Source organism: Ahaetulla prasina, chromosome 6 (genome assembly GCF_028640845.1).
Source record: "Ahaetulla prasina isolate Xishuangbanna chromosome 6, ASM2864084v1, whole genome shotgun sequence".
In the NCBI taxonomy this organism is placed as follows: Eukaryota; Metazoa; Chordata; class Lepidosauria; order Squamata; family Colubridae; genus Ahaetulla; species Ahaetulla prasina.
Window position 1 is genome coordinate 114,635,064 of NC_080544.1, and position 25,643 is coordinate 114,660,706.

Here is a 25,643-nt window from a genome sequence, read left to right on the forward strand (position 1 = left end):
ATTGTTCTGCCATTATGTCTACCAAAGGTCAAGGCTGGGACTACCACAGGCCCCTCCCTGGCTTGTTCCCAGGGCCCCCAGAAATCTCTGCATCATAAGCAATTCAATATGAAGCTGTTTTGGGCTTTGCTGGTGCCCAGTAAATACACCTGGAGCCCCCTCCTTGCTAGCTGAGCTGAATCGCAGGTGAGCCTGTCCTGCTCTGATTTGCATCTGGGGTGTACTGGGTGCAAAACTAGCTGGAAATTGGCCACAGTATTTGCTAACAGTGATTGCCAAGGAACAGCGGTTAAACTGAAATCCCTCTCGGTGACTGTTCTTAGCCAACCAACCATGGATCTGAACTCAGACACCACTCAGCAGCTTAATTCACTCAGGGAACCTGGAAGAGGAATTGGAGATCAGGCTAGTAATTGATCCGGCCACCCAACCGGCTTGGCTAGATGAGTGAAAGACTGGAGGCTGTTGCAGGCCTCAGTTAGGGTCTTGTGGGGCTTAATCAATCAATCAATCAGTCTTTCATTTTTTTTTTATTTTGAATTTATATCCCGCCCTTCTCCGAAGACTCAGGGCGGCTTACAATGTGTTAAGCAATAGTCTTCATCCATTTGTATATTATATACAAAGTCAACTTATTGCCCCCAACAATCTGGGTCCTCATTTTACCTACCTTATAAAGGATGGAAGGCTGAGTCAACCTTGGGCCTGGTGGGACTTGAACCTGCAGTAATTGCAGGCAGCTGCTGTTAATAACAGACTGCATTAGCAGTCTGAGCCACAGAGGCCCCTTCATTACGGTCCCAGAGCAGAATTAGAGGCTTAGTGCTTTGTGCGAATCCTGGCTGGTTAGTCACTTTTGGATTTCTGTGCACCGGAAAGTTATCAGCACAGAAACTCCCAAAAGTGCTTTTTCAAAAGGCAACTAGACTTTGTTTTTCCTTGAAGACCTTTTGCTTCTCATCTAAGAAGCTTCTTCAGTTCAGCTTCTTCAGAATAGCAATAGCACTTATTTATTTATTTATTTATTTATTTATTTATTATTCGAATTTATATACCGCCCTATCTCCCAAAGGACTCAGGGCGGTTTACAGGCATATAAAACATCAAAATCAATAAATTAAAATAATCCTTAAAAAACTTATTCTAGCGCCCGAATTATTAAAAATAGAAATATAAATATCAAATATAAATATTAAAATCAATTTAAAACCCCTCTAAATTTAAAAATCTAAGCCAGTCCTGCACAGATGAATAAATGTGTCTTGAGCTCGCGACGGAAGGTTCGAAGGTCAGGAAGTTGACGGAGTCCTGGGGGGAGTTCGTTCCAGAGGGTGGGAGCCCCCACAGAGAAGGCCCTTCCCCTGGGCGTCGCCAACCGACACTGCCTAGCTGACGGCACCCTGAGGAGTCCCTCTCTGTGAGAGCGCACGGGTCGGTGAGAGGTATCTGGTCGCAGTAGGCGGTCCCGTAGATAACCCGGCCCTATGCCATGGAGCGCTTTAAAGGTGGTCACCAAAATCTTGAAGCGCACCCGGAAGGCCACAGGTAGCCAGTGCAGCCTGCGCAGGATGGGTGTTATGCGGGAGCCACGAGGGGCTCCCTCTATATATCCCGCTTCACAGTGCTTTCCAGCCCTCTCTGAGTCAGCCTCTTGCCCCCAACAATCTGGGTCCTTGTTTTACCGACCTCGGAAGGAGGGAAGGCTGAGTCAACCTTGAGCTGGTGATATTCGAACTGCTGGCAGTCGGCCGCCAGCACAATTAACCTGCAATACTGCATTCTAACCACTGCGCCACGATGGCTCTTAGGTGGCTTTCGCTGCATAGGTGGGGTGGGCTCTTCGGGTGGAAAAAGAGGAGGCCAAGCCTGAAGGCAGCCAGGAGGCCTGAGAAGGAGGGGAGCTAGAGATGGTGGGGCCCAAAGAGTGAACAGGAGGATTTTTTAAAATCCTTTTAAAATCCTGGAAACTTTTGCAAGATTGACAAACATTTCTGGAGAAAAGGACATAAAAAGAACCTTTGAGTGGAAGGCAAACAAACCGCATCAGCTCTGACTAAACTGAGACGGGCCAAGAGGAACCAGCCAGGGCAGGGTCAGGACCCTCAGGTGGAAACGACAAGGGAGAGATTCAGGCTGGACGTCAGGAGGAAGTGCCTGACTGTACAAAGGCTCAGCCGGTGGAGCAGGAAGAGGCTGCCCTGCTTGCCAGCTCTGCCATGGGGCCAGCCCCCTCCGCTGACAGCCAAGATGCCTCAGATCCTAGCCTGGGCCCTGGCAGGAAGCTGCCTCAACCTGGCTGGGTTCCTTGGGTCCCCTTCCGGGGGGCAGCACTGGACTGACCAAGAGGTCTGGCTCTGGGCCAGGCACAGGGAGCAAGCTGAGCTCCAGCTATGCCCAGCCCTCCTTTACCAGGAGCTGGGCAGGGTGCAAGGCACAGTGGGCGGGGCATGTGGATCTCTGATGCAATGCCCTGCAGAGATGCCCCTCCTTCCAGAGCAGTCTCCTCCCCCCCCATGGAGACTCTTCCTCCTCCTCCTCCTCCTCCAAAACCCCTCTCCCTTCTAGTTCTCAGAGAGCACCAAGGACCTCACAGTCTTCCTCCTCCTCCTCCTCCTCCTCCTCCTCCTCTTCCTCTCTTCAAACCTCTCTCCCTTCTAGCACTGATTCTATTCCCTAATTGGCTCATGAAACATCTGCAAGTAAGCCACCAGGCCCAGAGAGCACCAAGGACCCTGCCCCACTCCTCCTCCTCCTCTCCTGGTTGCAGAGCAGCTGCTGCACACCAGCAGCCCCCTGCAGACGGACACCTACAGCCCAGGTGAGCTGCAATGCTAACAGGAAGGATCCTGTTCTTCTGAGGAGGGTCCTCCACCAAACCCTCTCTGGATTTCCTGTAAGGCTGGTGGGGATTAAGGGCAGGAGCAGAGCAGGACGGCTGCACCCCCCCATACACACAACACTTATTACCCTGCCAATGGCACTGCCTGTCTTCCACTTCATGTCAGATACTACCCACCATCAAGCCATCATCTCTAACATAAGAAATTAGAGAAAGATTTACAAAAAAAATCCACAAGATAAAAAAATTAAAAACCTAATGGACTTGAAAAAACATGAATTGAATTGAATTGAAAATGAAGATTTGGCAAGGAAAATAAAATCAACAAAGCAAAAAAAAATTGAAAATGCAAATAAACCAGGAAGATGGTTGGAATATAAAAGGAAAAAGAAAAGAAATTGATAACTCAATTATTAGACCAAGATGGAAAGATATGTTATCGAAATGAGGAAAAGGAAAAAATAATTGAGGAATATTACAGATGACACCAAGCTGGCAGGAATAGCCAACACTCCAGAAGATAGGCTCAAGATACAGAAAGATCTTGACAGACTTGAACATTGGGCACTATCTAACAAAATGAATTTCAACAGTGAAAAAAGTAAGGTTCTACATTTAGGCAAAAAAAAACACCAAAATGCACAGGTACCGTATATGTGGTATCTTGCTCAATAGTAGTACCTGTGAGAGGGATCTTGGAGTCCTAGTGGACAACCATTTAGATATGAGCCAGCAGTGTGCAGCAGCTGCCAAAAAAGCCAACACAGTTCTGGGCTGCATAAACAGAGGGATAGAATCAAGATCACGTGAAGGGTTAGTGCCACTTTATAATGCCTTGGTAAGGCCGCACTTGGAATATTGCATCCAGTTTTGGTCTCCACGATGTAAAAAAGATGTTGAGACTCTAGAAAGAGTGCAGAGAAGAGCAACGAAGATGATTAGGGGATTGGAGGCTAAAACATATGAAGAACAGTTGCAGGAACTCGGTATGCCTAGTTTAATGAAAAGAAGGACTAGGGGAGATATGATAGCAGTGTTCCAATATCTCAGGGATTGCCACAAAGAAGAGGGAGTTAAACTATTCTCCAAAGCACCTGAAGGCAGGAGAAGAAGCAACGGATGGAAACTAATCAAGGAGAGAAGCAACTTAGAACTAAGGAGAAATTTCCTGACAGTCAGAACAATTAATAAGTGGAACGACTTGCCTGCAGAAGTTGTAAATGCTCCAACACTGGAAATTTTTAAGAAAATGTTGGATAGCCATTTGTCTGAAATGGTGTAGGGTTTCCTGCCTGGGCAGGGGGTTGGACTAGAAGACCTCCAAGGTCCCTTCCAACTCTGATATTATTATTATTATTATTATTATTATTATTATTATTATTATTATTATTATTATTATTATTATTATTATTACAAGAAACTGTACCAAGAGCAGATATCAGAAGGGAAAATAGAACAAAATTTGGAAAAAACAAAGATTCCTAAAATACCAGAAGAATTCAAAAAAGCACTAGAAGAAAAAACATCAATGATGGAATTGATAGAGGGGATTAAAAGACAGAAAAATGGAAAAACCCCGGGGCCAGATGGATTACCAGCAGAATTATATAAAGAATTGCAAGATGTACTAAGTGATAAAAATGTTACAAGTATTTAATGATTTACTAATAGAAGCCAAGGCACCAAAGTCATGGATGGAGGCATATACCAAAAGAAGAATCAGATCTGCAACAAATAAAGAATTATAGACCAATCTCATTATTAAATGCAGATTATAAAATATTTGCATCAATTATGGTGGAAAGATTGAAGAGGTTGCTGAATGAATTTATACATTCAGACCAAAATGGTTTTTTGCCTAAAAGACAAATTAGAGATAATATACAAATTATACTGGACACATTGGAATATTATGAAGCTCATTCAGAAAAATAAATGGCGTTATTTTTAGATGCGCAGAAGGCATTTGATAATGTGAATTGGCAATTAATGACTACACAATTACAAAAGATGGACTTTGGGGATAGATTTGTAAACATGGTTAAGACTATATATAAAGATCAATCGGCAAAGGTAATAATAAATGGTGAAATGACAGAAAAAGTAGATATCAGAAAAGGAACTAGATAAGAATGTCCGTAATCTCCATTGTTAATTATTTTGACATTAAAAGTTTTAAATAGAAAAATAAGACAAGATAAAGAAATAAAAGGAATGAAAATTAAAAGAGAAAAATATAAACTACAAGCATTTGCGAATGATTTAGTATTCATTATGGAAGAACCAATGGAAACAGACCTAAAGTTAATGCAACAAATAGAGGAATATGGAAAAGTAGCTGGATTGAAAACAAACAAAGATAAAACTAAAATTATAGTCAAAAATATGAGAGAAAAACAAAAGAAGCAACTAATGCAGAATTTAGATATTCAAATAGTGAAGAAATTGAGATATCTGGGCATTCAATTAACTTCAAGATGTATTACATTGAAGGAAGATAACTACTGTAAACTGAGGAACCAAACTGAAAAAGATTTGGAAAAAAGGAAAAATCTGCAATTATCGTTAATGGGAAGAATAGCGTTAATTAAAATGAATGTACTGCCAAGAATTTTGTTTTTCTTTCAAACAATTCCGATAAAATTGGAGAAGAAATATTTTGAGATTTTGAATAAAATGATGTGGAAATATATATGGCAAGGGAAAAAAGCAAGAATTAATATTAAATTGCTTCAAGACTCTAAGATTAGAGGAGGATTTGGTCTACCAAACTGGGAACTTTATCACCAAGCAGTGATATTAACCTAGGTTAAAGAATGGATCTTATTGAGAAATACAAGACTATTGGAAGGACATGATTTGCAACTAGGTTGGCACGCTTTCTTATGATATGGTAAAAATAGAATACATGGATATTTTCAGAGACACTGTGTAAGAAATGGCTTATTAACAATATGGGAGAAAGTAAAAGAAAAACATTATATGGAAATACCAATGTGGCTTTCAACAATAGAAGCGTTGACACATCCGAATATGATTAACATGAACAAAATTGTACCTTATAAAGACATTTTAACTGAGAAGGGAGAGTTAAAACAGAAGCAAGACAGGAAAACAAGGGATTGAGACTGATCGGTACACAAGATTGCAAATACAATCAAGATATGATAAAGACTTGAAACAATATGGTTTGAATTTGGGGGAATCAGAGTTGGATCAGATATTGACTGGAAAGGATGAAAAAAATGATTATTATTTTTTATTATTTTTTATTATTTTTTATTCTATGTATGGCTAGAAAAGAGACAAAAATAAAAGACGATAGATAGATAAACAATTTTGATAAATGGAAATTAAATGAGAGAAACGATAATGAAAAAATAGAAACCCAGATATCACCAGAGTAAATGGAAAAGGGGGATGGGTGGGAAAGAAGATAAGATTATAAATATAAATGTACAATTATGAAATGTAGATTGGGTAAAAGACAAAAGAAACTGAAAAGAAAGTATATATTATCAGAAGATTGGAGTTGCTCGGATATTAAACAAGGGAAATATTGTACAACAAAGAAGAAAGAAAGAAGAGAGGAACAGAGGGTAAGATAGAGGAGGTGAAGGAGAGAGGGATGGAGGGAAAGAGAGGAAGATAAGTTAGAGGATAAGAGTAGGAGAGAAGGTGAGAAAGGAGGGAAAGAGAAAGGAGTGAGGGAGAGGAAAGGGAAGTAGGTATGAGGAGGAAGAGGAGGAGGAAGAAGGTAGGAAAGGAGAAGAAGGAGGGAGGGAAAAGAGGAGAAGGCGGCTTGTAAAATGGAGGGAAAGAAAGGGTAGAAGAGCAACTTCAAATGCAATCAAAATGTTTTATTTTTGTGCTTTCTTTAGAGAGAATATGTATGATTATCTATGAATAAAAAAATGTATATTTACGTGTATAACAAAATAAAAAATAAAAAACTTTTTATAAAAAAAAGCCATCATGGCTGGATCCTTCCAAAAGACAAAGTCAGTCCAGGTGTGATGGGTGTGGGGGACTCCGTGCCTCCCCCTGCAGTCCAATAAACAGGGTGAAGTGTCTTAGAATTACTGGATCTCTCGTAAACAGCAGTGGGAGGCAAAGATGCCCATTTCAGACATAATGGAGAAACAGTCCGAGGGATCCTAGCATAAATTGTCCCAAAGGTGGTTTTTTCCTCCCAAAAAAAGGCAACTGGACTTTCTTGGAGGGGGGGGTGTTTCCCTTTGGAAATGTTCCCCTTCTCTTCCAAGAAGCGAAGAAGCTTCTTGGATGAGAAGCAAAACATTTTCAAGGGAAAAAAATCCAAGAAAGTCCAGTTGCCTTTTGGGAAAAACGTGCCTCTGGGACAACCAGGGCCTTGCATGATGGACAATCTCCACAGACATGAGGACAAATGGGCACCAGGTCAAGGAAGGGCGGAGGGCTACCAATGGGTGATCGGGAGAGAGGAAAGCAGAAGCGTAGGATCCCCTGGAGACCAGGATGGGATCAACTCCCTCCCACTGCAGAAAGAGGCGGAGAGGGTAAGAGAAGAGAAGCTTCCTTTGCAGGCCACGGAGGCTCCAAGGAAGCCGAAGGCAACGGTGCCCATGGCAGCGCCCGACTCACCACTTCAGCATCTCAGAGGAGCCAGGAAGGGAGGGAGAAAGGCAACTCAGTCAACCAGGGGACTGCAGAAGAGATCATTACTCCACTGTAAGAGCATATCCTCCATGAAGCTAAGAGGCAGGATGGGCTTTGAGCCAAACCTTTATGGTTGAAGGAAAGCCAGAAACTGAGAGCCTCTGGCAGCCAGGCTTTCACCCCCAGGCCAGAAAGAGAGCTCAAGCAAGCAAGCTGAGCAATAGAGGAAAGCTAGATAACCCCTGATCTGTTGGGTCATCATTTCAGAGATGGTTCCTTACCTAAACAGGTCGACAGGATGGCCGCAGGCAATGGAAGCAGGAATGGCCTCCAACTTCTGCTGGCTTCCCCATTGAGTTTCCTTGTGGGAAGCTGGCAGACAGAAAGTCGGTGGGAAATTGGCAGGGGAGGCCACAACTTGCTCTAGCAAATTTCTCCCATCTGTGCACTTCATTTGCACATTCCTGAGCAACCTCAATCAATCAATCAAAATAGAGCTGGAAGGGACCTTGAAGGTCTTCTAGTCCAACCCCCTGCTCAAGCAGGAGACCCTGGCCCATACCATCCCAGAAAAGTGACTGTCCAGTCTCTTCATAAAAATCTCCAGTGACGGAGCATCCAGAACTTCTTGTGGCAAGCTGTTTCACTTAATTGTCCTCACTGTTAGGAACTTTCTCCTTAATTCCAGGTTGCTTCTCTCCTTGATTCATTTCCATCCGTTGCTTTTTGCCCTGCCTTTGGGTGCTTTGGAGAACAGGTTGAACCCCCTCCTCTTTGCGGCAGCCCCTCAAATGCTGGAATATGCTATCATGTCATCCCTGGTCCTTCTTTTCATTAAACTAGATATACCCAATTCCTGCAAGCGATCTTTCTGTATTTTAGACTCCAGGCCCCTAATCATCTTAGTTGCTCTTCTACTCTACAGAGCACTGCACACCAGAACAACTAGACACAAGAACAGTTTCTTCCCGAAGGCCATCACTCTGCTAAACAAATCATTCCCTCAACACTGTCAGACTATTTACTAAATCTAGTAAATTCTTCTAGTAAAGAAGATTACCACTAATCTTCTCATCATTCCCATCAGCCATCTCCTTCCACTTATGACTGTAACTTTGTTGCTTGTATCCTTATGATTTATACTGATATTGATTGTTTCCCGATTGCTTATTTGTACCCTATGACTAACTTTTCTTTTATGTATTCTGAGCATATGTACCAAGACAAATTCCTTGTGTGTCTAATCACACGGCCAATAAAATTCTATTCTATTCTATTCTATTCTTTGGACTTTTTCCCTCCCTGACCCCCATCCTCAGTCCCTCTCCAACCTGTGCAGCCCCCTTATGAGCCTCCTGTGACCCTCCCCACATCTTTCAGGGACCACCTCACACCCACGTACACGTCGTCTCTCCCTGACCTGCACCGTGCCTCTTGCACACCCTTCCCAACCCCCATCATAGCTCGTGCATTTCCTTGCTCTCTCCTCCCTCAACCCAGCAAAAGCCACTTTTTTCCCGGGGGGGGGGGGCTTTTGGGCTTGCAACTCCCTGCCAGCTGTCACACTGATTCTGCTGGTGGGAAGCTATCAGCGAGCATGGAAGTGACAACCCCTGGCCAGAGCTGACTGTGGCAGTGCAGGGACACAGCGGCACTGAAGAGCCACCACTTCCCCAAATTTCAGTCCCAAGGGAATTTTGGGCACCTTCTGTAAATTAACCCACTTGAAGGACCTTGGTTCAGAAATCGCTGCCCCATTATGTACCTTTTTGCCCAGCTAATGGTTACAAACAGACAAACAGACTGGAGAGTTTTTGCAGCACAGGGCTCACAAGAAAGAAGAACCAGGATCTCTTTCCAGGAAGTGAACAGAAATCACAGGAAGGGGAACATTCAAGAGTAATCATGGGGGGGATCTCAGTGAGGCAACGGAGGGGAAAGGAAAGATTTTAAAAAAAGGATTGTAATCTTTTGCAAACAGGATTGTCGATTGGCAAACATTTCTGGAGAAAAGCATATTTAAGAACAATTTCAATCAAGTGGAAGGCAAGCAAAGCACGTCAGCTCTGGCTAAACTAAAAGGAGCCAAGAGATTTACAGATGAACAGAGTTGGAAGGGACCTTGGAGGTCATCTAGTCCAACCCCTCCCCCACCCGAGCAGGAGACCCTACACCATTTCTGGCAGATGGCAGCCCATTCTCTTCTTGAAAGCCTCCAGTGATGAAGCTCCCACAACTTCTGAAGGCAACTTCTGTTCCACTGGTTGATGGTTCTCACTGTCAAAAAATTTCTCCTTAATTCCAGGTTGAATCTCTCCTTGATCAGTTTCCATCCATTGTTCCTTGTCTGGCCTTCGTATGCTTTGGAAAACAGGTTGACCCCCTTCCTCCTCTCTGGGGCAGCCCCTCAGATATTGGAACTGTGCCTGTCCTGCAGACCCCGAATGCGCAGAGGGCCCCAGGAAGCCGGTTTCTAAAGGATGCGTTGGCTGGGGAATTCTGGGAGTTGAAGTCCGCATGTCTTCGTGGCCCAGATTGGAGACCCTGGTTCTAAAGGAAGCCAAGATCAGGCTTGCCAAAGAAGGCAAGGAGAAGGCAGCTGTTGGACAGATCTGACTTCTCCCACTTGCATTTCTGGGGCTGTCTTGCTGCCTCCCCCTATGGGGCAGCCCAAACCCTTCTCTTGCTGCATTTTGAGTGAGGCTTGAAGGAGTAAAACCAACCAAGACCTTCAAGCTGGCAAAGTCATAGCCTGAACCCCAAGTACAGGCACTCCTTAACGTGTTGCTTGCAACCTAAGGTGTAATGGAACATGAAAGAGAGGTTTATGACCAGGGCTTCTGTTGGGATAAACGTGACACAAGAGGTGGGCACAAACCCTCTCACGAAGGGATAGCTTGCCAGCTTGCCTAAAACTTGGGAGGGAAATGGAGGCCTCTGGGCTGCCATCCAGGCATGGCATCTGGCAGGCAGCCCTTCTCAAAGCCTTCCAGCCTGGGGCTGTTGCAAAGGGACCCGTTCTAGACCACAGGCAGTTCTTGCCCGTAACCATTCATTTTGTGGCTGTTTGAAGTTACTGCAGCACCAAAAATAGCAACTTATGACGGTTTTCACACTTACGACTGTTGCAGCATCTCCATGATCATGTGATCAGACGCTCGGCAACTGGCTGATGTTTATGACAGTTGCCATGTCCCGGGGTCACGTGATCCCCTTTTGTGACCTTCTGACAAGCAATGGGGAAGTAAGATTCGCTTAACAACTGTGGCAAGAAAGGTCATAAAATGGGGCAAAGCTCACTTAACAGTTGTCTCGCTTAGCGAGGGAAATGTTGAGCTCAATTGTGGCCATATGTGGAGGACTTCCTGTACATCCCCTTTGCCGACTCCCCTTTTCTCCCCCTTCCCACCTAGCCCCACAGGGACCGGGCGGGATTCAGTGCCTCCACTCAAGCAGGACAGCAGAGGAGCTCCGTCCGCAGACGGTTTGCGATGGGCTTGCAAGCCAAGCACCCAGGGACACATCCAGTAGCATTCCAGGGCAGGACCTCCCAACGAAGAGAATGAGCTAGCCTGTAATTAAGGGGCAAGAAGCTAAGATGTAAAAGGGAGATTGCGGGAAAAACTCAAAGGCAAAAATAAATGGGTCAGACTTGGACTCCAGAGTGGCAAAACTTTCCACTAGCATCTTAGCCTGGTGGTCTTTCTAGCCCCGCTCCCCCCCATTACATCTCAAATGAAGAAGAGATTTCCCCTGAAGCCCTCTTGCTTGCTAAGTATTTGTTACTGCAATTTGTACTCTCACTATGCTCAGGAGCGCCATTCTAGGACGTGTGATAATATTCAGACTGTTTGCTTTCTTCCCTAGGACATTATGCAAACTGGAATTCTTCTGTAACCACAAGAGATGAGTTTTTGTGCCACACAAATCAGAATCCTTAGGGTGGTTACTCCAGGGGGGAAAAGTTGATGAGTGACCCTGATCGAAGGAGGGGGAGCCAGAGATCCGCTGGACTGCAGAGCCAGTTCTTCACGGAATGCATAGAATTGCAGGAACTACCAAAGATTTACTCACTGAGTAAAGGTGGGGTGTAAATGCTGACAGACACACTGTCCTGATGCCAGATGAGCTTATTTATTTAAAGGAGATTTGATTCAACCCCAATCGACATTTTTAAATACAAAGCACAACAGAGAATCAACACAAGACGCTGGACCCCAGGGCCAGGATAGCAGGACACAGTTCCTCTAGTCAGAGAGCCTGGCAGATCCAAACCACCCAAAGCAAACTCTATTCTAAGCTTAACAAGACGGCCGGAAAAGAAAAATAGAAAAATGTGGGATAGAACAGAAGACAGCATCACCACCAGGTGGATTTGTAACTGGCTGACAAGCAGTACTCAACGAGTAGTCCTTGACGGTACTATACCTACATGGAGGGAAGTAAGCAGTGGGGTAACACAAGGTTCCCTCTTAGGCCCAGGACTCCTCAATATCTTCATCAATGACTTAGATGATAGAATGGAAGGGGAACTCATCAAATTTGCTGATGACACTAAGCTGGCAGGAATAAATTGTTAATTGGTAGTTCCTTGATGAGACTGTTGCTTAGTGCTTACTTGTGGGTCTGGGTTGACAACACTCAACATTTTAGAAGATGAGCTCAAGATCCAAAAGGATCTTGACAAACAAACACTGGGCCCTATCCAACAAAATAGATATCCACAAACATCTACAAAGAAGAGTGGGGCAATCTATTCTCCAAAGTCCCTGAAGGCAGGACAAAAAACAAAGGATGGAAACTAACTGAGGAGAGAAGCAGCCTGGAATTAAGTAGAAACTTCCTAACAGTGAGAACAATCAACCAGTGGAACAGCTTGCCACAAGAAGTTGTGGGTGCTTCATCATTGGAGGTTTTCAAAACTAGATTACACAACCGTTTGAGTGGGATGGTAAAAGGTCACCTGACTTGAGCTGGAGGTTGGACTAGAAGACCTTCAAGGTCCCTTCCTGCCCTGGGATTCTATGATTTATGTGCCCCAGGAAAGCAATCCACTTCAAACTCATGTTTATAGGAAGGGGTTGCAAAATATACCAGTTTTTGGAGTGTTTGCTGGTCTCTGAGCTTCGTTGTTTTCTTGCAGACATTTCATCATCCAACTGGGGAAGATCTTCAGCACTGGGAGGGAGGGGGTGTTTCTCTGTTTATATACCCTGCCGGTCCCCAAAGGGCTTTTTCAAAAGGCAACTGTTTTTTTCCTTGAAGACATTTCGCTTCTCATCCAAGAAGCTTCTTCAGTTCTGCATCCAGCTGCCTGGCCAAGCACCCCATTTTGATCACGTGACCCTGGGGATGCTGTGATAATCATATGGGCGAAAACTGGGCTCTAGGTCGTTTTTCCCCCCAGTGTGTTTGTAACTTTGAAGGGTTACTAAGCAAATGAGAAACTACCTGTAAACCTTTCTCCTTTCTAGCACTGATGAGGTTACCTAGTTGGGTCATGAAATGTCTGCAAGAAAACCTCCAAGCTCAGAGAGCACCAAGGACCCCACAGTTTTCTTCTTCCTCCTCCTCCTCCTCCTCCTCTCCGCCAATCCCCCTTCCTTCTAGCACTGATGATCCCCAGTTGGGTCATGAAACGTCTGCAAGAAAACCTCCAAACTCAGAGAGCACCAAGTATCTCACAGCTCCTCCTTCTCTTCCTCCTCTCTTCTAGCACTGATGTTACCTAGCTGGGTAATGATACGTCTGCAAGAAAACCACCAAGGACCCCACAGACCTTTTCCTCAACCTATCCTCCTCCTCCTCTTCCTCTCTGCAAAGCTCAGCCTGTTCTAGCCCTGATGATGTTACCTAGTTGGATCAGGAAATACCTGCAAAAAAACAGCCCTGTTCAGGGAGCACTGAAGGGCTCCCAGTTCATCCCTGAGCTGCTGAGATTGTCTCCCACTGCTTCCATCTACCAGTCTGGGTCTTACCTACAGGCTCCAGAATAATCCCCTTCCAAATGACGCCCTCCCCGTCACTGATCTAGAAGAAAAGAGGCAGAGCTCGTGCTGTGGAAACCCACAACGCCCAGCTGCAGAAAAGCCACCATCCCCCCATGGGCACAGGCATGGACCACCCCAAGGGCAGATTCCCCCCACCCCAAAGTTGCTTCCAGAAGCTGCAATGGGGCAGGAAGGGGTTTTCAAGAACCGAAAAGAGCCTTGATGCGGCTGAAAGGAAGCAAATGGGGATTTGCGGGGGTGGGGGTGGGTGGGTTTGAAGGATTTGCCCAGCGGTGGGATTCAAGCAATTTAACAACCGGTTCTCTGCCTTAATGATTTCTTCCAACAACCAGTTCACCAAACTGCTCAGAAAGTTAACATCCGGTTCTCCCGAAGTGGTGCGAACTGGCTGAATCCCACCACTGGATTTGCCCCAACGCTGAGCAGCCTGAACGAGCAAAATGAAGGGAAGAGGCCTGGAATGGCAGGGGAATTTACTTGGGAAAGAGGCCAGATCTGGACGATGCCAACTTTTCCTGTCCCTCCCCATGGCCATTGCCATCCCCACCCAACCCTTGACAAAGAGACCTGCCAGGGGTGGGGGGAGATGGGGTGCCCAAGCGTCTCTAAACAACGGCACGTGACCTTGAGCTGCTTTCCTCGAGGGGAGCTGGTGGGCTGTGGGGTGGGGAGCATCAGGCTAGCAGAAGCCAGGGAACTGTGGGGAGGGGGTCCTCCTGCCCTTACCATCTCATTGTCCTCCCCCTCATTGAGCAGAGCATATTGGGAGTCCATTGGAAGCTTCCTCCCCATAGAAGCCGGCCTTCCTTCCTGCCTGCCTGCCTCGGAGGGACGAAAGCCGATTGCCACTTCAGTTGCCAAAATTTGATCTCTGGACAGGATCACCTCCTCACGCATAATATTGCTCCCAGAGTTGTTTCTATTTATGCAATCACCTGAGCTGAGAAAACCTGTTCCGATCGGCCAGCCTCCAAATGTTATGTAAGCCCTTAAGAGTGTGTGTGTGTGTGGGGGCGAGTGCAAACTTTTTTTTTTAATTGAAAAAGTTTTACAAAATTTTTCCCCATACATCCCCCCCATCCCCCCAACCCTAACCCTTTCCCTCCCTCCTCCCTCCTTCCCCCAGCCCCTCCCCGCCCTGACTTCCCAGAGCAAATACAGGGTTTCGTATCTAACAATCATAAGCTAAAGTACACTAATTAACATAAACTCCCATCCATCTTCTTGAGCCTCAACTCCCCTTTTCCATAAAAAAGAAGGAAATGGAAAATGTTAATACTAATACAATTACAATTACAATTACATTCTATTCATTTAAAAGCTATTTAGTATTTTGTTATTTCAGTCCAATATTTTTTTTAAAAAAAATCAAACCGTCTCCATTATATATATCTTTTAAAAGTAATCTTTCAAATTCTATATAATTCTACCTTCTCATCTAAATCCATTAAGTTTAAAGTCCAGTCTTCTGTAATAAACAATATCCCATCTTCCAATGTTTTATTTATCAAAAATTATTCCTCAGTATACCTTGTAACCCATCAATGTATATCCATAATACATAATAATAAACATCATCTTTTTAGCTTATATAAATTTAACATTTACCTCATATTCTTCCCCACATTTCCCACACTATAAATTTCTAAACATTTCACACCCCATTTATCATACAATTTATTTATTTATTTATTTATTTGTCACAACAATATATATAGGTATCATACAAAAGATTATATAGTATATAAACATATATATAAGTAAATATTAGGAGGTATAAGCATATATATATATAAGAAGAAGAAGAAGAAAAACAATAGGACAGGAACGGTAGGCACGTTTGTGCTCTTATGCACGCCCCTTATCCAATCCATCACTAATTACATTTCTTATCCCCACACAGTATTACACTATCAAAGGGTTTCAATATATCTTATAATCCCTCAAATTTATATATTCATCATACCCTAAAAACTTTTATAGTATCTAGTTTAACTATCCTTGCTAAAAGTAAATATGACTTATTCTTTCTACATTTTATATTGAAAAATATCCCTTATAATTTATCCTATCCCATGAAAGGAAAGTCCTTTCATTTGAAAGTATTACTTCTTTACTCCTTGCTCTTTACTTTTAATAGTTACAATCATACTTTGATCCTCCCCTGCTGCTTTCTGTGTTTCTTCTCCGAAAATTACAGCCCCAGTTTTAAATTGTATTTGCTTTACTTCCTTTTCCCCTTTTTTAACCATTCCCACCTCTCCTTCCATCTTAACTTCTAACAATGGTAAGCTTCCAACCTTCAATACTTTAGTATAAAAATCTCTTGCTTTAAAAACTTTATTAAGACAATATTTCCCTCTCTTATAATTTACTGTTAATCCAGCTGGTACATTCCATCTATACTGTATCTGGAGATTTCTAAGCTGATCCACCAAAAAAGCATATTCTTTTCTATTTCTTAACACTTTAGAAGGAATTTCTTTCAATACCAATACCTCTTGTCCCAATATTTGAATTTTGTTTTTATAAGAGACTTGTGAAATTTCATTCCTAATCTTCCTAGATGTAAAATAAATTACTACATCTCTTGGCAGGTGTCTCTGCTTTGCAACCCATGAATTAACACGGTAAATTTTCTGAATTTGGATTTCAAAGTCCACTGGTTTCTGTCCAATAAGCTGTGCAAAAGCCTCTGCAAAAATCTTTTTTAAATCCTCTCATTTATTTTCTTTCATGCCTCTTACTCTCAGTGCAGATTCCATAACTCTGTATTGCAATAAAACCCGCTCTTCTTCTGCTCTCTCTGCCTTGATCTGGAGCACCTCTATTTTATTTTTTAAGTCCAAATTAACTTGATTAATTTCTTCAACTCTATCATCCAACTGCTTTATATTCTCCGCCTTGGTCTGAAACTCCTCTATTTTACTTTTTAAGTTCAAATTAAATTGATCAATCTCTTCCACTTTTTCATCCAATTGTTTTATACATTCAGCCAGAGTCTTAATTGCTGCCACCACACCTTCTCTGATCTCTTCATTCTCAGCTGCTACAGAATCTTTAATTTTCAATATTTTCTCCTCAATTTCCTTAATTTTTTTATCCCGAGCAAAAATTTGAGCCTTCAGAATTCCGTCAGCTCCTCTTGTAATTTATATAGTTGAACTAGCGGGGCTCCAACTTCCTTGAAGAGCAGCAGGCTGTATTTGTACAGAAGCCATCTTACTTTGATTTTATAATTTAAAACAAAGTCCAATCTTTTCGTAAACACAGTATTTAAGTTGAATAAATCAGTTGTAGAATCCTTCCAGCTTTCACTTTATAGTTTCTTCAAATAAACGTAAAATCCAGCAAGTTTAAGAAAAGTTATAAACGGTAACAATGTTAATAAGGGCGGGTGCAAACTTGAGTCACATGTGGGAACAGGACTCCCGCGTTTCAGTGAGTGGGTTCATTTGCCAATCTGCCACTCGGAGCTCCGCATGTCCTGCTCCACCTGTGCATGGAACTCCATACCCATAATCCCCAGGCATTTGTCTTCGGCTGGGCAGGAACAAGAGACCTCCAACAGCACCTGTGAAAGCTGCAGTCTGCAGCTGGAGCTCAGAGTCCCAGGCTTGATGCTTGGATGCAAATGGAGATTCTCCCCCGCCCCCCCAGTTTAAAAGGTTCCAGGAAAGACTTGGGGAGAATTAGTTTGGAAAAAGAAGAGCAACTTAGATGATCAAAGGCCTGGAGACTAAACCGTATGAAGAATGGCTGCAAGTTTTGGGTTTGGCTAGTCTAGAGAAAAGAAGAATTAGGGGTGACATGAAAGAAGTGTTTTTTATTTATTTATTTATTTCATTTATTTTGTCAAGCATATATATGATAACAAATGAAAGTATAAACATGGTTAAGAATACATGAAATGGGTACAAATAAAAAGGGATATGAGGACAGGGACAGAAGGCACACTGGTGCGCTTATGCACTCCCCTTACAGACCTCTTAGGAATGGGGTGAGGTTAACAGTAGGCAGTCTAAGGTTAAAGTTTTGGGGGTTTGGGGAAGAAACCACAGAGCCAGGTAGTGCATTCCAGGCACTGACCACTCAGTTACTGAAGTCATATTTTCTGAAATCGAGTTTGGAGCGGTTTACCTTGAGTTTGCATCTATTATTTGCTCCTGTGTTGTTGTGATTGAAGCTGACATTGTAGCGGGTGATTTTCTGTACTATGCTTAGGTCAGACTGAAGTCAGCGTAGTTCTAAGTTGTCTAAGCCCAAAATTTGGAGTCTGGTGGCATAAGGTATTTTATTACAGGTACAGGAATGGAGGATCTTTTCAGTAAAGTATTTCTGGACTCTTTTGATTGTATTTATGTCCGATATGCAGTGTGGGTTCCAGACAGATGAGCTGTATTCAAGAATTGGTCTAGCAAATGTTTTGTATGGTCTAGTTAGTAGTACAATATTACCAGAGAAGAAGTTACACAAGATTAGGTTAAGCCTTTTTTGGCAACATTGTTACAGTAGGTTCTGGCACTTAGATCTTTAGAAATATAGTGTAAGCCGCCCTGAGTCTTCGGAGAAGGGCGGGATATAAATGCAAATAATAATAATAATAAAAAAAATAAGTACTCCAAGATCCTTGACAGAGTAGAGGGTCATCTACAAGGTCATGTCCATCTAATTTGTATTTTATGTTTTGATTTTTTTTGCCAATGTGCAAGACAGAGCATTTGTTGGTTGAGATTTGAAGTTTATTTATTTATTTATTTATTTATTTATTTATTTATTTATTTATTTATTTATTTATTATTTAAATTTGTATACTGCCCTTCTCTGAAGACTCAGGGCAGTTTACAGCCAAGATAAGACAAATGTACAAAAGTTAAAATTCAATATACCTTAAAAATCTAAATTCCATTGGCCAAAAATTTAAAATAGATAGATAAAATTATAAAATCAATCCTGCTAAAACCCTCATTTAAATTATCATTAGGCCAGCCCTGCTTGATGAAAAAAGAAAATCTTGAGCTCGCACTTAAAGGTCCGGAGATCAGGGAGATCAGGGAGTAAGCGTAGCCCCACAGGTAGTTCATCCCACAGGCCGGAGCCCCCACAGAGAACGCTCTTCCCCTGGGAGCCGCCAGCCGACATTGTTTGGCTGACGGCACCCTAAGGAGGCCCTCCCTTTGAGAGCACACAGGTCGATGGGAGGCTACTGGCGGCAGCAGGCGGTCCCGTAAGTATCCCGGTCCCAAGCCATGGAGCGCTTTAAAGGTGATGACCAACACCTTGAATTGCACCCGGAAGACCACCGGCAACCAGTGCAGCCTGCGCAGGAGAGGTGTTACATGGGAGCTACGAGGTGCTCCCTCAATCCCCCGCGCAGCCGCATTCTGTACCAGTTGGAGCCTCCTGGTGCTCTTCAAGGGGAGCCCCATGTAGAGAGCATTGCAGTAATCCAGGTGGGAAGTAACGAGGGCATGAGTGACCGTGCATAAAGAATCCCGGTCCAGGAAGGGACGCAACTGGGGAATCAAACTGCCACTTGTTAGACCAATCTGACACATAGTCGAGGTCTTTTTGAAGGGTAGTTGCATTGTCTGTAGTGTTGAATAGTTCAACATCATCAGCGAAGAGAACACAGATGCTTTTAATATGATCGCAAAGGTCATTTATGTAAAGTATTTATGTTCCGGTACTTGAAGGGCTGCCCCAAAGAAGAGGGGGTCCACCTATTCTCCAAAGCACCAAAGAAGGCGGACATGAAACAATGGATGGAAACTAACCAAGCACTGGAGGAGAAACTTCCTGACAGTGAAGACAATTAACCAGTGGAACGGCTTGCCACGAGAGGTTGCAGGTGCTTCATCACTGGAGGTTTTCAAAACTAGACTACACAACTGTGAGTGGGATGGTAAAAGATCTCCTGCCTTGAGCTGGGGGTTGGACTAGAAGACCTCCATGGTCCCTTTCAGCTCTGTTCTGTTCAGTTCTGTCCTCTATTCTATTGTATTCTTTTCTGTTCTATTCCATTTTCTAAGAGAGAGAGTGGGAGGGAGAGAGGGAGGGAGGGGGAGGTATATATATATATATATATATATATATATATATATATATATATATATATATATATATATATATATATGTCTTTGGTTATTCGGGTTTTCTCCGTGTAAAATTGGAAGTGTCTTGGCGGCGTTTCGGCGAAGTCTCATTCGTCATCTTCAGGCTTCAGCCGTGCTTCTGGGAGCAATGTGTGACCAGAAGCACGGTTGAAGCCTGAAGATGACGAATGAGACTTCAAACGCCGCCAAGACACTTCCAATTTTACACGGGAGAAAACCCGAACAACCAAAGACCTATATACAAACACCCGTGAAAACCTCAGAAAACATATATATATATATATATATATATATATATATATATATATATATATATATACGGTATAATATACTCTGTGTGTGTGTGTGTGTGTGTGTGTGTGTGTGTCCACATAATATTTACAATACATTATCACACCAATAACGAGCAGTCCTGCCTTACTCAGCCCAGAAGCCTGGCCCAACCCTAGCCTTGTTCCTGCCCTAATGTTGGGCAAGGATCATCAATTCCTGGTGATCAACCCTGAGTCACCCAGGCTAGGATGGCATCTGTGTGGGCAGGGGCCTCGCCACCCTTCACACCCAGTACTTCCTCCCTGCAGGGATTGGGCACATAGAGGCTTTCATCCCATCCAGCCCTCCTCCCCTTCTCCAAGGTCTTCCTGCCTGGGCCAGGGCCCCTCCCTTTGGGAAATGGCCATGGGGGGGTGGAATCCACCTCCAGAAGTATACAATTACAGGATAGGAGAGTTGGGAGGGACCTTTGAGGTCTTCTAGTCCAACCCTTTGCTCAAGCAGGAGACTTTAGACCATTTCAGACAAGCGACTGTCCAGTCCCTTCTTGAAAACCTCCAGTGGTGAGCACCCACAACTCCTGGAGGAAAGCTGTTCTATTGGTCAGTTGTTCTCACTGTCAGGAAATTTCTCCTTCATTCCAGGTTGCTTCTCTTTCCATCCGTGGCTTCTTATCCTGCCTTCTGGTGCTTTGGAGAATAAGCCTTCCTTGTGGCAGCCCTTTAGTCTGGCATCTCCGTCTCCTAAAGGTTGGGGCTGGGGACCTGCCACCTTTAGCCTCCAGCTAAGGTGGCACAGTGTGGCCTCAGCAGGTTCGTCTCCCAGGGCAGCCCGGAGAGATTCCCCAGCAGGCATGAGTCTGAGAGAGGCTGGGGCACTTCCTGCTCTGAAAGGGCAAAGGGCTCTTCGGAGTTGCAGAGCTGAAGGGCAGCCCTGGCCTGGAACTTTCCGTCTTTTCTTGTTTCTGTCTTCCTCGGTCAGGATTGGTCGAGCAGGTTGCAAAAGTTGTGCTTTGTTAGGTGGGTGTGGAGGAAATTACCCCCCCCTCCCAGAAAGCTGCTGCTGTTGACCAACCAGGAAACCATCTTCCTGCCAGGATGGGCTTCTCAAAAGGCAACAGCACTTTCTTCATCTCTTCCCTTGAAACCCTTCAGTTCTTCAGAACTGAAGAAGCTTCTTGGATGAGAAGTGAAATGTTTTCAAGGAAAAAACAAAGAAAATCTAGTTACCTTTTGGAAAAAGGAACTTTGGGCCAACCATGACCTGGATGATGGAGAATCTCCAGAGACAATTCCTGCCAGGATGTCCCTCCAGTAGGAGCCTCCACAGGTGTGGGGCTGTATGGCCCCCACGGGGGAAGAAAGACGGCCTCGCACAATGTCTTTGCCTCTCTGTCATGAGGATCGGGGCATCAGAGAAAGCAGTGGCCTTTTTCTCCGAACCCCAATAAACAGCTCGGAGATCCAAGTGGGGCTTCTGAAGGGGAGACTGCCGTATTATGGTATGGGGTCTCTGCTGGCTGCTTCACGCCTAGGTCCCTGCCACCCTCTCTGAGACCCCCTCCATCCTCTGATCTGAACCCTGACCCTGACAGAAGTTTTGAAAACTTTTCTTCCAGAGAGCCTCCTTTCATGCGACATCTTTAGCCTTTATTCTCCGTTTATTGTTCGTTTCTTAGTGGGGTTTTATTATTATTGGTGACGTATGGGGGTATTTTTAGAAGCTACCGTGGATAGTTTAATTATCTTTTTGAATTCTCTCTAAGCTGCCCAACTGTGGCACACAAGAGATGCGTTTGATAAATGTATGAATAAATAACCCAACCACTTTTATTTCTCCGCCCCCCTTTTAAAAAATCTGGTTAGTGGGGTTGCGTAGGGTCTGGTTGTTCTGTCGTGCCCTGGTGGCTCTTTCAGGTTAACTCCTCTTTTGCTAACTGTGACAAGCGTGTACATAGAGAGAGCAACTGAAGAAAGGACAAGAAGCAACAGATGGAAACTAATCAAGGAGAAGCAACCTGGGATTCAGGAGAAACTTCCTGACAGCAAGGACAATTAACCGGTGGAACTGCTTGCCCCATGAAGTTGTGGCTACTCCATTACTGGAGGTTTTCAAGAAAAACTGGACAGTCACTTGGGCTGTTCTCCAAAGCACCTGAGGGTAGAACAAGAGGCAATGGGTGGAAACTAATCAAGGAGAGAAGCAACCTGGAACTAAGGAGAAATTTCCTGACAGTGAGAACAATTAACCAGTGGAACAACTTGCCTCCAGAAGTTGTAAATGCTCCAACACTGGAAATTTTTAAGAAAATGTTGGATAGCCATTTGCCTGAGATGGTGTAGGGTTTCCTGCCTGGGCAGGGGGTTGGACTAGAAGGCCTCCAAGGTCCCTTCCAACTCTGTTGTTATATTATATTATATATTATATTAAATGATATAGGACAGTGTTGGCAAACCTTTTCGGCACCAAGTGCTGAAACGGGAGTGTGCGCACACGTGCGCGGGAGCACCAGAAACTGGAAGAGCAGCTCTCCGGTGCACATGCACAAGAGCACAAGAAATTGAGCTTATGGTTTCCAGCGTGCACATGCATGCCAGTCATCTGGTTTCTGGTGCACACGCATGCACTCTGCGTGCGACTTCCAGCACATGTGCCATAGGTTTGCCATTACAGGTATAGGATCGCCTGCTTGAACAGGGGGCAGGACTAGAAGACCTCCAAGGTCTAATCCTGATCCTATTTTTCCTTCTTTCCTCCTCCTGTTCCGTTCCGTTCCGTTCTGTTCCATTCCATTCTTCCTTCTTTTCTCCTCCTCTATTCTATTCTATTCTATTCTATTCTATTCTATTCTATTCTATTCTATTCTATTCTATTCTATTCCTTTTTCCTGGATGGCGTATGAAATGTTGTGCTGGTTGTTGATTGCTAAGATTTGTCCACCAGTTTCTTTGCAGGCTTTAGTAGCTTGATTTGTTATTATTGTGGGGTTTTGTGTTTTGTTTCATAGTACAGGCATAAGTGACTTATGACTATTTTTCACACTTACTGTTGTGGTCCGCCAGCAGCCTGCGGAGCTGGCAATGAAGTCGGACAGCGATGAGGCTGAGGAAGACCATGGGCCAGTCCTAGAGGCTGGGGAAGGCCCAGATGAGGGCTCTGCGTCAGAGGCTGAGGTGGGGCCAGGGCCATCTGGGAGTGAGGTGAGGACTCCAGAGCCTCCTGAGGCTGACAGCAGTGAAGCAGAGGAACAGGAGGAGCCTGTTCCTAATGCACGCATGAGAAGAGCTGCCAGAAGGCAAGAGCAGCTCAAGCAAAGATGACAACACGGGAGTAGGGCCAAGAGATGATTGGCCCCTCCCATTAGGCTTGAAGGACCAGCAACGGCATTTGCTGGAAAGCAACGTTGATAGCTTCGTCTTGTTGCATTTGTTTCGTATCGGCATCTTCTGAACTTTTGCCAAGAGAGGCCTTTGGCAGTTTGGCTAATAGGACCAAGGTTGGTAATAAAACTGAGGAATTTGTGTTGGGAGGAATTTGCTTTAATTTAGTTGAACTAGGCTGAGAATGAAGCAGTTCTCAGCTGTTCGAATAAAGTTCTTTGTTTTTACACTGCCCGTGTTTCCTGCCACCTACCTGGGCCTTGGTCACAACACCTACAACCATTGCAGAATCCCCAATGGTCACATGATCAGAATTCAATGCTTGGCAACTGACTCGTACTTATGACAGTCACAGTGTCCTAGGAGTCATGTGATCCCCTTTTGCGGCCTTCTAATAAGCCAAGTCAACGGGGAACTCAGATTCACTTAACGACCGTGTTGCCAACTACAGTGATTCACTTAGCAACTGCGGCAAGAAAGGTCATAAAGTGGAGCAAAACTCACTTAAATGTTTCACTTAGCAACAGAAATTTTGGATTCAATTGTGGCCGTAAGTTGAGGACTACCTGTACCTGCAAAAGCCTGTGATAAATACATAAATCAATCATTTCAAAGTCTGTGAACTTTTGGGGGGAGACCCAGGCTGAAGGCCACAATGTCCAGTCCTGGCTGAGCCATTCGTCTGCCAACATGGCAGGCAGGCATCCAGCAAAGACCAGGCTGTGCAACATGGAACAGCCACAATGTCCAGGGAGGCTTCGATGGAGTTCCTACCCCAAAAAGCTCCCCCTTCAAGCCACATTTTCCCTCCCAAGAAGGAAAAATATCTCCCACCCCAGACTTGAGGGGGCCCCTCAGGTTCTTTATGCTGGCTGGCCAACCGGGGGTGGGGGGAAGGGGGGGGGGTCAGGGGCCTTGGCCAGCTGCTCAGCTCAGGGTTGGGAAGAACTGTAGTCACACACACACATAGACACACACACAGAATTGCCAGTTGGTGCAGCTGAGGTGCTCCTGGAGAAAAGAGCCCCAAGCAGCCCCCACCCAGGGCTGGCTTCCCCCCAACCTTCCCCCAGGGCCCCAAAGAGTCTGTGCAAAGGCTACAACTTTCCATAGGATCACGGGGAAAATATGTACAGACTGCATTTAATTCAAGCCGGGCCTTTTCCTCTGATGTTCTCGGAACAGAAAAAGTTGAGATGAAGTTCTGCCAAAAGGCCAGGATGGCAGCCCCTGAGCTGCTCCTTTAAGCAGACCACTATGTCATCGTCGTTGTCACCACCATCATCATCATCAATGCAGGCCCCCACTGGACCCCAACGTTTAACAAAAATCAGTTTCAGTAAAATAGTAGCAGCAATGCCCAAGGGAACCACCAGAGGTCCCCAGAGCACAGGTAAAGACTGACCCCTGCTGGGCACAGAAGTGGGCATCCATAACTGCAGCCTGAGAGCTGGTGGACCGAGTGGGCGAGACCACTGGAGGTTCCCGAGATACCCCAATAGGGGGAAGGGGGGCCCTTTCTGGCAGGAGAGACGCTTGCTGGTGAATGATGAGAAGGAGGCAAAGGCCTGGCCCTTAAGGTCCTGGATGGGGAAGGAAGCAGGAAGGTGGGCGAGATCCAAGGTAGGAGGGGTTGGCGGAGCAGCTGCGTTCACACCTGACCCTTTGGCAGCCTCAGGCACCTGGAGGGCAGCAGGGCGAGGAAGGTTGTCCCGTGGCTGGGTGGGTCCTGAAGCATCTGTGACCCCTTCTAGCACCGTGGAGGAACAGAGCTTCTTCGGCCCAGGGCTGCCCAGCGGAAGCTTCTGGAGCAAGCCCACCCCCATCCAGGAGGTGGGGCATAACAGGGAAGACCCCTAGGGGACCCTCCCTACATCTCATCCCCTGTCCTGTGGCACCATCCCTTCAACAGGGCAGGTGGACTCACTGCCCCCCAAGCTCTCCCACTGGGGCTTTCCTCCACCCTCATGCCTCCCCTCTGCTGACCCCCCATAGTAGGCATTTCCCAGCTGCTCTCCGTTGCCCCCAAAACCCCCAGGGCCGGTGCGAAAGGGCATCTGAAGATTGGGCCCTCCGTGCCACCGGCAGAGACCCGACCTCAGCATTGGTGGAAGGGCTGCTGGTGGCTGACGAAGGCCGGGTTGGTGTAGGCGGGGCCCGGCCCTTCGAGGGGGACGGCCGTGGAGCCTGAGAAGTCGGTCCTGTTGCTGGGGGGCCACGCCGGGTCCTGCTGTAGGGCCCGCTGGAGCTGCTTGTAGCGGCTGCTGTACTGGTACCCCACGGCCCTCTTCAGCCGCTGCCAGAGCGCCCGGTTCTCTATCACCCATTCCTGTGGGGGGGGAGGTCAGAGAAGGGGCAGAGCTGGGGTCAGCGGGCCACAGCAGAG

The 25,643-nt window shown here is 45.2% G+C and overlaps 1 protein-coding gene across 1 annotated transcript in view; it reads right to left on the minus strand.

Moving 5' to 3' along the window:
* Nucleotides 1–25,643, minus strand: part of LOC131201442 (probable cation-transporting ATPase 13A4) — a 93,299-nt gene that overhangs the window by 38,873 nt on the left and 28,783 nt on the right. The gene's annotated exons all lie outside the window — the stretch shown is intronic.